Here is a 10,249-nt window from a genome sequence, read left to right as displayed (position 1 = left end):
AGCTTCTTAGATTTATCTAAGATCCTCTGCAAAGCTCCCTCTCGTTTTAGCCACCTTTCACCCAAAGAATGCAAAAAAAATCAAACAAATAACTCAACATCAACAATTTCTTGATAAACTATTTGCATCCAGAAGCTCACCCTCGAAACTTGTGGTCTCCTTTGACCATGCAATGCTGCACGGGTGATCTTGCTTGCCTCTAGTAATGACACCCATAAGATTTTATTTTCAATGGAAGCATCATGCAGAGCAATCAAGTTTAGTTTCTCAAGAGTAGCCCAACTATCTTCCCCCCATTGAAGGCTCATCACACGATCAAACCAATCCTTCCCTAACCTTGGGTCAACAATGTTGAGAATCTACGGAACAAGAATGTTAGTTAATTGAAATCACCTCTCACCATAGATCAAAGAAAACACTAAGAAATGGTTATATACCTTTCCTACACGATCCGAAAACTTATAATAAATATCATGCATGATCTTAACCTCTTCTTTTTTCAAGTCCTAGCTAGAAAGCATTGGTTTCTTGCTTTCTAACTTAGTGTGTAGTTCTTTCGACATTTGAACCTTCAAAATAAACCAATTCTTTTCAAAACAAAAGGCTTCCATTAAAGAAAACAAGGAAGAGATACAATGTCAAGCACACTTACATCAAAAAGAAGTCTAGCTAGATATCTTCGTGTTAGAGGATGCCATGGCTCCTCTCCCTTTGTGGTTCTCTTCCGCATAGTGTCAATCAATTTTTGGTCATTCTCCGGCAATGCACGAAGGTAATCCTCATGATCCGCAGAGCAAATGTTTGAACAATTTACCAACTCATCTCGTAGATGAGATGACACTAGAGCATGGGTGTTCATACTGATTAAAATATTAGTAAGTTGATTAACCTTCAAACATATAAAGTTTATCTACAAACAAGAATATAGTTGCACTCACACATTCATGCGTTGCAAGCTCGTCAATAATGCTATTTCGAAAACCTTTGTAGGGTCGATGATCGTACACAAGACCCTAAAATGCTTCTCTCTGCTATTGGAAAACATTTCTCTAATTTCTTCTTGCCATGCTACTGTCCTGTGATTTCCTTCCCACACATAGAACATTCTACCATGCAGTGACTCTAGCTGAGGCTGCAAAGCTAACTCCTCTTCATAATCTTTATTTATGTCTTTCCAAATAGGGTCCCAAGTGTCAACAATATCGGCTATTTTAAAAAAAAACAAGACTCCAGAAAATGTCAAACAATTAAAAGAAAAACAAAAAAAACCAATACAAAAAATCACTCTAAAATAATAATGATTACCTATCAACAATGTTTGTTCCTTTTGACATGTTTGTAGTGAAACAATAAAGGCACATTTTTCCTTTATGTAACCCTCTCTGGCAAATGCATCTTTTAATCCAGAAACGTCCGATCTAAGGCCACGGACGCGAGCATATGGAATGAGTCTACACAATGGCACTAGTGGACACTCAAAACAACTAAAAAACCTTGTGGTTTTGAGAATGTCCTCTCCTCTATCCATATGCACATGACTATCATCTTCAAAATCAGTGGATGATGCAACCTCAGGTGCAATATGAAATGGAACCAATTCCAAAGCTGCCTCTTGTCTAGCTATTTGAGCATCAACTTCATTCATTGACCCTAAGCCAATGTTAGTACTTTCGCTCTCATCACCAATATTATCATTGTTATCAAAGTCCTCTGTGATTGCCACAGAGCTCACTTGATCACTGCAAATCGGATCAATAGTCATAGGTCCTTTTCCCTTTTGATGAGAACATCTCTCAATTGGAGGACTACAGACATATTTTCACATAAAATAATTAATAACCCTTTCAAAATAACTTTTACCTAAACAATCATAATGAACTATTATTTGTTTGAGGTATAACCAAGAAATGGTATTTTCATTCTCAAAGTAGGACCATTTTCCTATTAAATCCACAATGTCACCCAATAAGGCACACCTTAAATCAATTCAAAGCTTTCGATTACGTAACACATTCAATTTCATAGAAACACACTGGATGTGTATGTCCTTCAAACAAGATTAAATAACCAAATTTAAGAATGTCAACTTCCTAGCATAAACTGGATTTGATTAACAATTGCTCATAACAATCTGCTTTTTGGCAAAATCATGACATTTACATCAACTGTCGACACTAGAATAGATATCAACATTTGACAACAAAAGAGAATGTATAATCATACAAAAATATAGTCGAGAACTTTTGCTTTACTTAAAAAACAGGAAAAATTACCAAATATCCCTCTAATTTCAAAATCTTGCAAAGCACCCCAAATATTAGGTCATTTTTTCCAAAATGCCTTTCAAATTTATTGAAATATGTGACCAATTACATGACAAATTTTGGACAATATTTGAATAACCTAGCCAAAATAGATACAATGGAATTTTGCATTTTGGGAATTCTCAGAAATTAGATATATATTTTTCGTAGTTTTGGTAATTTTTTATTCAAAAATCGTGCAAAAAAAAAGGCCCCTAACTCGCCCTTGAAGCTGGATAGCTGTCGGAACTGTTCCGTGCCGGCGCGGAACAGTTCCGATAGCTATCCAGCTTCAAGGGCGAGTGAGGGGCCTTTTCTTTTGCACGATTTTTTAAAAGAAAAATTAGAAATAAATCTGACCTGCAATTGGTTGGTCGGCGTCGTGGCGGCATTCTGAGGTGTGATCCTTGGTGAGGAGGGGGAACGCAAGCGGTAAGACTTGAGTCCTGCTTGAACTCTGCATTACATAGAGTATTGCCTCACATAACAATATATCAATATTTTATGAAAAAAAACCTTCCAGAGCATTTCTGTTGCTGCTCTACAGCTTGCATCAGACTAACCGGTTCGTTGCTGCAACCATTCCGCGCCGGCGCGGAATGGTTGCACTAGGGAACCCGTTGTGAAGCTTGTGGTATTGGGCAGGCCGCGGCCGGCAATAGCTTAGTAGATTAGAATTGCATGAATCTCTCACCTGCAGCCTTAACTGCATGACTCTCTCACCTGCGGCCCTAATTGCATGAATCTCTCTCAAATGCAACCCTTACCTTCAATATTCAAGCTTAAGCAAGGCTTTAATACTTAGGTAATACCATTATTTTCAAGAAAGCGTGCGCAGGAGTTTAATGGAAAAGCGTGTGCAGGCCGGTTTGTGGTTTCCTGCTGTAACCATTCCGTGGCGGCGCGGACTGGTTGCAGCAAGAAACAACAAGAAACTGGTTGCGGCGGCGCGGAATGTTTGCTGCAAGAAAGAACCAGCTTCCGGCCTAGCTACGCAGGAAATTGGAAATGCTGAGAGCTGCAGATTCGTTCCGGCCCCAGACCTGGATCATTGCTAGAACCCTTCCGCACCGGCGCGGAATGCTTGCAGCAGGGAATGAAACTTTGCAGAGACTAGGAATACTTGCCTTGGCCGCCGGCGGACGGCTGCAAATATTCGAATTGACGTTCAACTTCTCTCTCTCTCTCAGAGCTTTGAGAGTATTGCCAACTCTATACTGTCACAGAATAACTCTCTCTCTCTCTCTCTCTCTCTCTCTCTCTCTCTCTCTCTCTCTCTCTCTCTCTCTCTCTCTCTCTCTCTCACACACACAATAAACCCTGTGTAGCCATCACAGATGCGCCGCAACGAGGTATGCCTTTGCTAGGTTTAGACGTTTTTGTGGAGGTTTCACACAACACAAGGTGTGTCCAATAAGACAATCCTTCCACCTGACCATACACAATACAATGATGATCTTGCCTCGATTGAAAAAAGATCGAGTAAGATTGATAAGTTTTTATCGAGGACAATAATCACTTTGTCTTTATTTTCACGCGCCAGAGGAAAATATTTTATATAGACCTATTCATGAGACCCGTTTTGTTAAAAAGAAAACCGGGGTCCAGTGTATTTTAACCTGTTGAAATCCTACAATCCCAGTTAAATTTTGAGCTTGCCTTGAAGAAAACCGTGAAATTTTCACAGGTGTGTGTAATTACCAGCATAAGCTTCAAATTTTGACAAAAAATAGGGGGAATTTCAAGTGTGTCCTTATTTGGTTAGGACCTATGTTTTTTTCTAGACCTGGTCGAGACATGAAGACACTGACAACGACTCTATTACCAAAGATGATTATCATTAAAGAATTTTTTTGTGCTCATATAAAAAACAAACGCCGCCTGTAATATTTATGACATTATAAATTATTTGAAATAATACCTTTTATAGTGGCTAGTATTTTTCTTACTTTAATCTACATATATTCTATCTATTGGGCCTACGTGACATACTTTAAATATGTATCTTACAAGACATATCTTCTGTTAGCAATGAGCAGACACATTACAATCTACGGACCCCAACGAGGTCAAAAGCTTGTTCTGCTATTTGACACTCGGTTTGAAGAGATCAAGGTTGACACTCTAGCTAAAAGAACATTTTGATATCCCAAATGGACATTTTTCTTTGTGTCCCCTAACATTGTCTGGAGATAATGGTCATCTTCAACGTGGAGAGAACAATGTTGGTGAGCCAATTTACACCCTTGACCACGAAGTTTCACAGTTCTACAACATTCTTGCAACCGCTGATTTATTTCCTAATGTTGTTGGTTCAAAAAATTCACCTATAGTTATCAAAGAGAAAAGTACCGACTTGGGGCGTCCATGTGCGAGTGTTATTGACATAATTAGAACCCTACCATTACAAACAAACCTTGTAGTGGCCTTGAGTCAAGTTCAGAATGTTATGCAAGTGTCGGAGATCCCATGTCAATATGATGGGTATGTTGCTTTTGAGATGCCACCACAAGGTGAAAGCTCAAGTATGAACGGTATGGAACAACGTTTTGATGGGCATTCTTGGGTGGAATATGTGACATGCAGTAGTGATTTGTTCAAAGGTGTTGTGCGCTTTAGTAGATGTTGTGGCCATTTGCGATGTGTTAATCTTGATTGTAGTTATCAATTGAGAACAAAACTTCCAAATGAAGAGTCAGTGGAAGGGACGATTGTCACGAGTACCTTAACGGGGATTAATTGGAGCTGAATTTGGCAAGCTTCTGTGTGTCCATTGTCATCAGATGCCAGAATGTGTAAATACTTGTGCTGCAGTCATTTACTACTACATCCCAATTGAAAAGGAAATTGTGACTAGATGTGCAATTCATCTTGGTTATCACAAGCATCCAGTGGCCGAGGGAAAAAGTAGAGCTACAGACAAAGTTATTTCCAGAGCTTTGCTTGTACGGGCGGCTTTAGATCCTTTGACTACAACCAAATAGTTGGAGAGAGTAACAACAGAAGAAATTGTAATGGATAGGCTCATGGGCCTAAGTTCCTCTAAGAATACTCCCTTAGCCGAAGATGAATTTTCTAGGTTCCTTGACACTGTGACTCCACTCTCTAATAAGCGTCCTGTACAACAGAGTTTGGAAACAGCCAAAAAAGCCAAAGGTATCACTTCAATGGGATTTGAATCCATATTGAAATTAAAGAACAATAGCCGATACCCATACCTGCATAGTGTTCTATTTCTAGGTCAGTTAGAAGCCAAGCAACAACCTCATGTTTTCAAAATGTCTACAATGGGTCCTGGTAGTGGGGTGGACTTGGTGAATCGTATGCGTCCCGGTGACTCCCGGAGGTAACTTGCAGGATATGTGGGTGCACTTTGGCCATGTGCATAGAGTGGATGGATGGCCTACTATGTCAGCACATGTATATGATTCATATGTTCGAGAACTTTTAACATTTGCAATATGTGAATTTACAGTTGAAAATAAACATGCACAGATGGAGTTTTGGAGAATGCATAACAAGGTGGTGATGGATCTTGGATTTGAGAAACCAGAGTTTAGAGGTTTCATGGCAGATGAAGCTAATGAAAATTGGATTACTGTTCGTACTGTTTACTTTGGCGGTGCAAATAAGAAAATTCCTGAAAAAGAAATATCATGTGTGTTCCATTGGGAGAAAAGTATGGTTAGGCATACTTCAAAGTGTATACGTCCCTCTTACCAAGAAGAGCACAAACTTAAATGCCGACAGTGGATGCATGCCTCCACAGAGAATGCTGCAAATGTTTGTAAAGAGGAGATTAGACAATTTTGGCAGACTGGGCATGCCATTGAGTCAGAGATTCCATCATTAGAGACATGGTTGTCTTGGTGGGATGTAAGAGTCCCTCACTGGGGAGATAGATTTGTTTCTCAAGATGTAGCAGGTGCTTTTGTGCCAAGAACCAATCTTGTTGAGGCAAAACATGCAAGCATGCTTGAAGCTATTGGATACAAGTCTAGTATTGGTTTGTATGAAGCAACATGTGCAGATATGGCTCTAGCTGTGTTGCAGAGTGTTAGGTACAATGCATACCTTAAAGGGATTAACACATGCACTGGGCCAGGGGTGGCAGATTTGGCTGCAAGGTTTATGAGTCAGCAAGCTGCTGATGGGTCAGGTAAGAAGCATATAGACCTAGCACATTCTTCTTTGCAGGAGATGCGCATGCCAAGTCCCGATACAAACAGAGATTCAATGAGGGAAAAGAGTGTTCGAAGATCTAGACCAATATTGGAGGACCCTGATGAAATACTAGAAGATGACAGTCATAGACCTGAGTATGTGACAGTCACAACGGCGAATGGGCTACGTAGGTAGAACCAGGATTCCACAACTCCCCTTATGTGGTTGGAGAAAAAAGTGTCTCGGACTGTGTGGGAAATTAGGCGTACTGAGCCTGGGAGAAAAATGACATGCTTCGGTGTTCTTGCAGATCATAGTACAAGATGTGGGAGGTTTATTAATGAAATGGCACCTTCAGTGAAACACGGAGTTCCTGCACCAAGCTTTTGGGGAAGGTGAAAATATCCTGCAAGAGGATCCAATTCGGGAGGCATTGTCGAGGGGTTTGTATGGTTCTGCAACAGTAGTAACACTCATACCTGGAATGTGGATGACATGATTGTTGGTCCTCCAGGACCTGCACCTGGGACTTGGATTGTGGCAGAGGGCACTAATCTGCAACCATCTGAAGTTGAAATGTTATTGAACAATGGGTTTGTTCTTAAAGAAGCACATGCAAATGCTGAGTGCAGCCGCAATGTTAGAACATGTGTTAGCACACCGAGTTCATTTCGTCCAAAATATAGGGATGGAAAACTTGTTAGATGGAGATCAAAACTTACAAGAGATTTTCAAGATAGGATTGCGCAGGGAAGAACAATGGCAGCCAAATTAGTAAGGGAGGTAATCATGGTCCCCAATGTATCACATGTGTTTCATGTTAGTACAACTGGGTCAGTGGAGAAAGGTCTTATGTATGCTGTCACACTTGCAGACTTCCTTCGGTGCTCGTGTGAGGATTTTCAAAGACGTGATAGCAAACGTGTTGCATACGTGCCTTGCAAGCACATCTACTTTGTGTTTTTTAGAGTATTGGGTTTGGACTCCATTGCCCATGAGTTTGTGCATCAATCTGCACTTACAAAAGTAAAGTTGTTCCAAGCTTTGGGAGGTTCTTGAATAGCATCATAGGTTATGTAGTTCATGTGTCAACTTTTTTGGGAGATGTACATGCCAAATTTTTGGTGGACTATTTTGGAGAGGATTACCTAGAATTGCGCTATGTGTCGAGTATACAATTTTATAAATTTTATGAATAATTCTGAAATCTAACTTTGTGTCCATCCATCGGTTCATGAATTTGTGGTACTAAAAATAACATGCATGGGATAATTATTTTCTTTCACAATTGTTGCTCTTGTGCAAATTTACCCTTGAACTTGCTCGGAATGTGCCTTCGCTTGATTTTTTTTGCTCAGTGATTAGAAATCCTCTGATTACGCGTGCTGAGTCATCCTCTAAATAGGACAATGTATGTAATGAGAAATCTATCTATTGAATTTTGCAAATGCTCTTATGCATGATTATTTAGAGAAAAATGATGCACATGCGAGTACTATCATTGATGCGAGACCTTTCATGCCACAAGTACAACTTATCCAAGATTAGAAAAATAATTATCCGTACTTGAAGCAAGTGGGATTAATAACAAGGGTAATCTAAAAGATCCCGCTTATAGAGATGTCAGGAAAACACCCACACAAGAACCCAGTCTCTTCGACTGAAATTAATCTTCCATCTTGGTTGAACAAAGATACACCTATTTGGATGTGCAGAGCATCAAAAAATGTGAGCTTAAAATTAGAAGAATGTATCTTAGAAAGGGATTGCACAGATGAAACCTAAGTTTGTTTGAGCCATTTGAGTGGACTCAAATTTTACAACAATGGATGTATGTGTAAATACGTCTATGCCTACTCAATTTTGCAATGAGGATGGCTATGACATAATTCCCATACAACTGATCTCAACCCTTCACATTGAAGACAAAATTCAAGAATCCAAGGACTTGATGAAAGCTCAACAAGTCCTTTCAAACCTCTACTATGATGCAACAGATGAGTTAGAAGAACATTTAGTTACCTTAGATGATTCGGGGTCAGAAATAGAACATGTTAGAGCTAAAATATTCATGAAAGGAGGGGAGAAAAAGATTTTTGACTTTCCAAACCAGAAACCAAGAATACAAAACTGGTATAGAAGAGAAAGAGACACGAGAAACATGAAAGCTAGACCTATGCCATCAGTCTCCAATAGAACACAGTTTCTGATGCAAATAGATGCACATGATTATGTCAAAGACAAAATCACTGGTAGATATCATTTAAACAAAAAGCAGTAAATATCAAACACATTGAAAAGAACGAGAATTGAAACTCAAGAAAAACCTAAATACTAGGACAAGGATTGAACCATGACACGAGTTGAACCGAGAAAGAAATATCAAGAGTTGAAAAAAACTCTAAAGGAGATATATACAACAAAAATGGAAACCACTGAGGAGGAAGGTAAAGATGTAATGAGTATTCCGTCCGAAGAATCATAGTCGAACAACCTATCAGGAAACTATGAAAACAGGGCGATTCCTACAAAGGACCTAAAAATGCAAAAAAGATAGATCTGACCGAACCAGGAGAAGAGCCTAGACCTGCCTACATTGCAAATGACGTGATGGACAAAGAAGAAGAGCCTTTGTTAAGCTTACCGAGAGAGTATCGAGATATCTTTGCTTGGTCTTATAAGGATCTCAAGGGAGTTGATCCAAAAATTTGTCAGCATACCATACCTATGAGAGATGATGCAAAACCAATCAGACAAAGGCTATACACTTATAATGAGACATTTTCCAAGAGAATCAAAGAAGAGATTGAAAGCTAAAGGAATCCAAATTCATTTATGAAATTGAACACACAGATTGGGTGTCTCCAATTGTGGTAGTACCCAAGAAAAAGTGGAAAATTATGGGTGTGCGTCAATCTCAAGAAAGGGAATGCAGCTACCATTAGAGACAACCTTCCTCTTCCAATCACTGAGCATGCTTTAGAAAGAGTTGTAGGCAAAGAAGCTTATAACTTTTTAGATGGATTTTTGGAATACAATCAATTTTTGGCTGACCCCAGGGGATCAACATAAAACTGCCTTTACAAGTGGATGGGGTATTTCTGCCTATCTAGTTATACCTTTTGGGTTAACTAATGCTCCTGTCACCTTTCAAAGATTGATGAGCCATGCTTTTAAAGAATATCTTTGGAAATTCTTGGAAGTATATATGGATGATTTATGTGTACATTCATCAATCCGAGTTGATCATTTTGAACATCTCAAAAAGGTTATTGCTGATTTGCCTAGAGCAACAACAGTCAAAGGAGTTCAAGCCTTCATGGGACATTGTGGATATTACAGACGGTTTATTCACATACGTGTCATAATTGCAAAACCCATATAGAGCTTGATTACACTCTTTAAATAGACTGATGAGTGTGAAGAATCCTTCATGAAGCTTAAGCAAGCTCTCACTTCAGCTCTAATATTAAAAGCACCAGATTGGAATAAGATATTTCACATACATGTGGATGCTTCCAATTTTTCCATTGGGTGTATCCTAGCTCAACCAAGAGACGGTTTGTGAATCCACTTAAGCTATGGTCATCAATGATACCATGTTTTTCAACCATCGAGGTATCATTTCAATGAAGAACATATATGCATTTGGTAGATCATCGTCTACTCCCTTAGGTGGTTCTCCTAAAATAATCCTTGACAAATGATCTGCTCTTTGATGAGTGGTGCCATTTTTTAAAACTACAATGAAATCAAATTCCAAAAGAATGATGAACCATCTC

Source organism: Adiantum capillus-veneris, chromosome 16 (genome assembly GCF_014529385.1).
Source record: "Adiantum capillus-veneris isolate H3 chromosome 16, ASM1452938v2, whole genome shotgun sequence".
Taxonomy (NCBI): domain Eukaryota; kingdom Viridiplantae; phylum Streptophyta; class Polypodiopsida; order Polypodiales; family Pteridaceae; genus Adiantum; species Adiantum capillus-veneris.
This window is presented reverse-complemented; position numbering follows the sequence as displayed.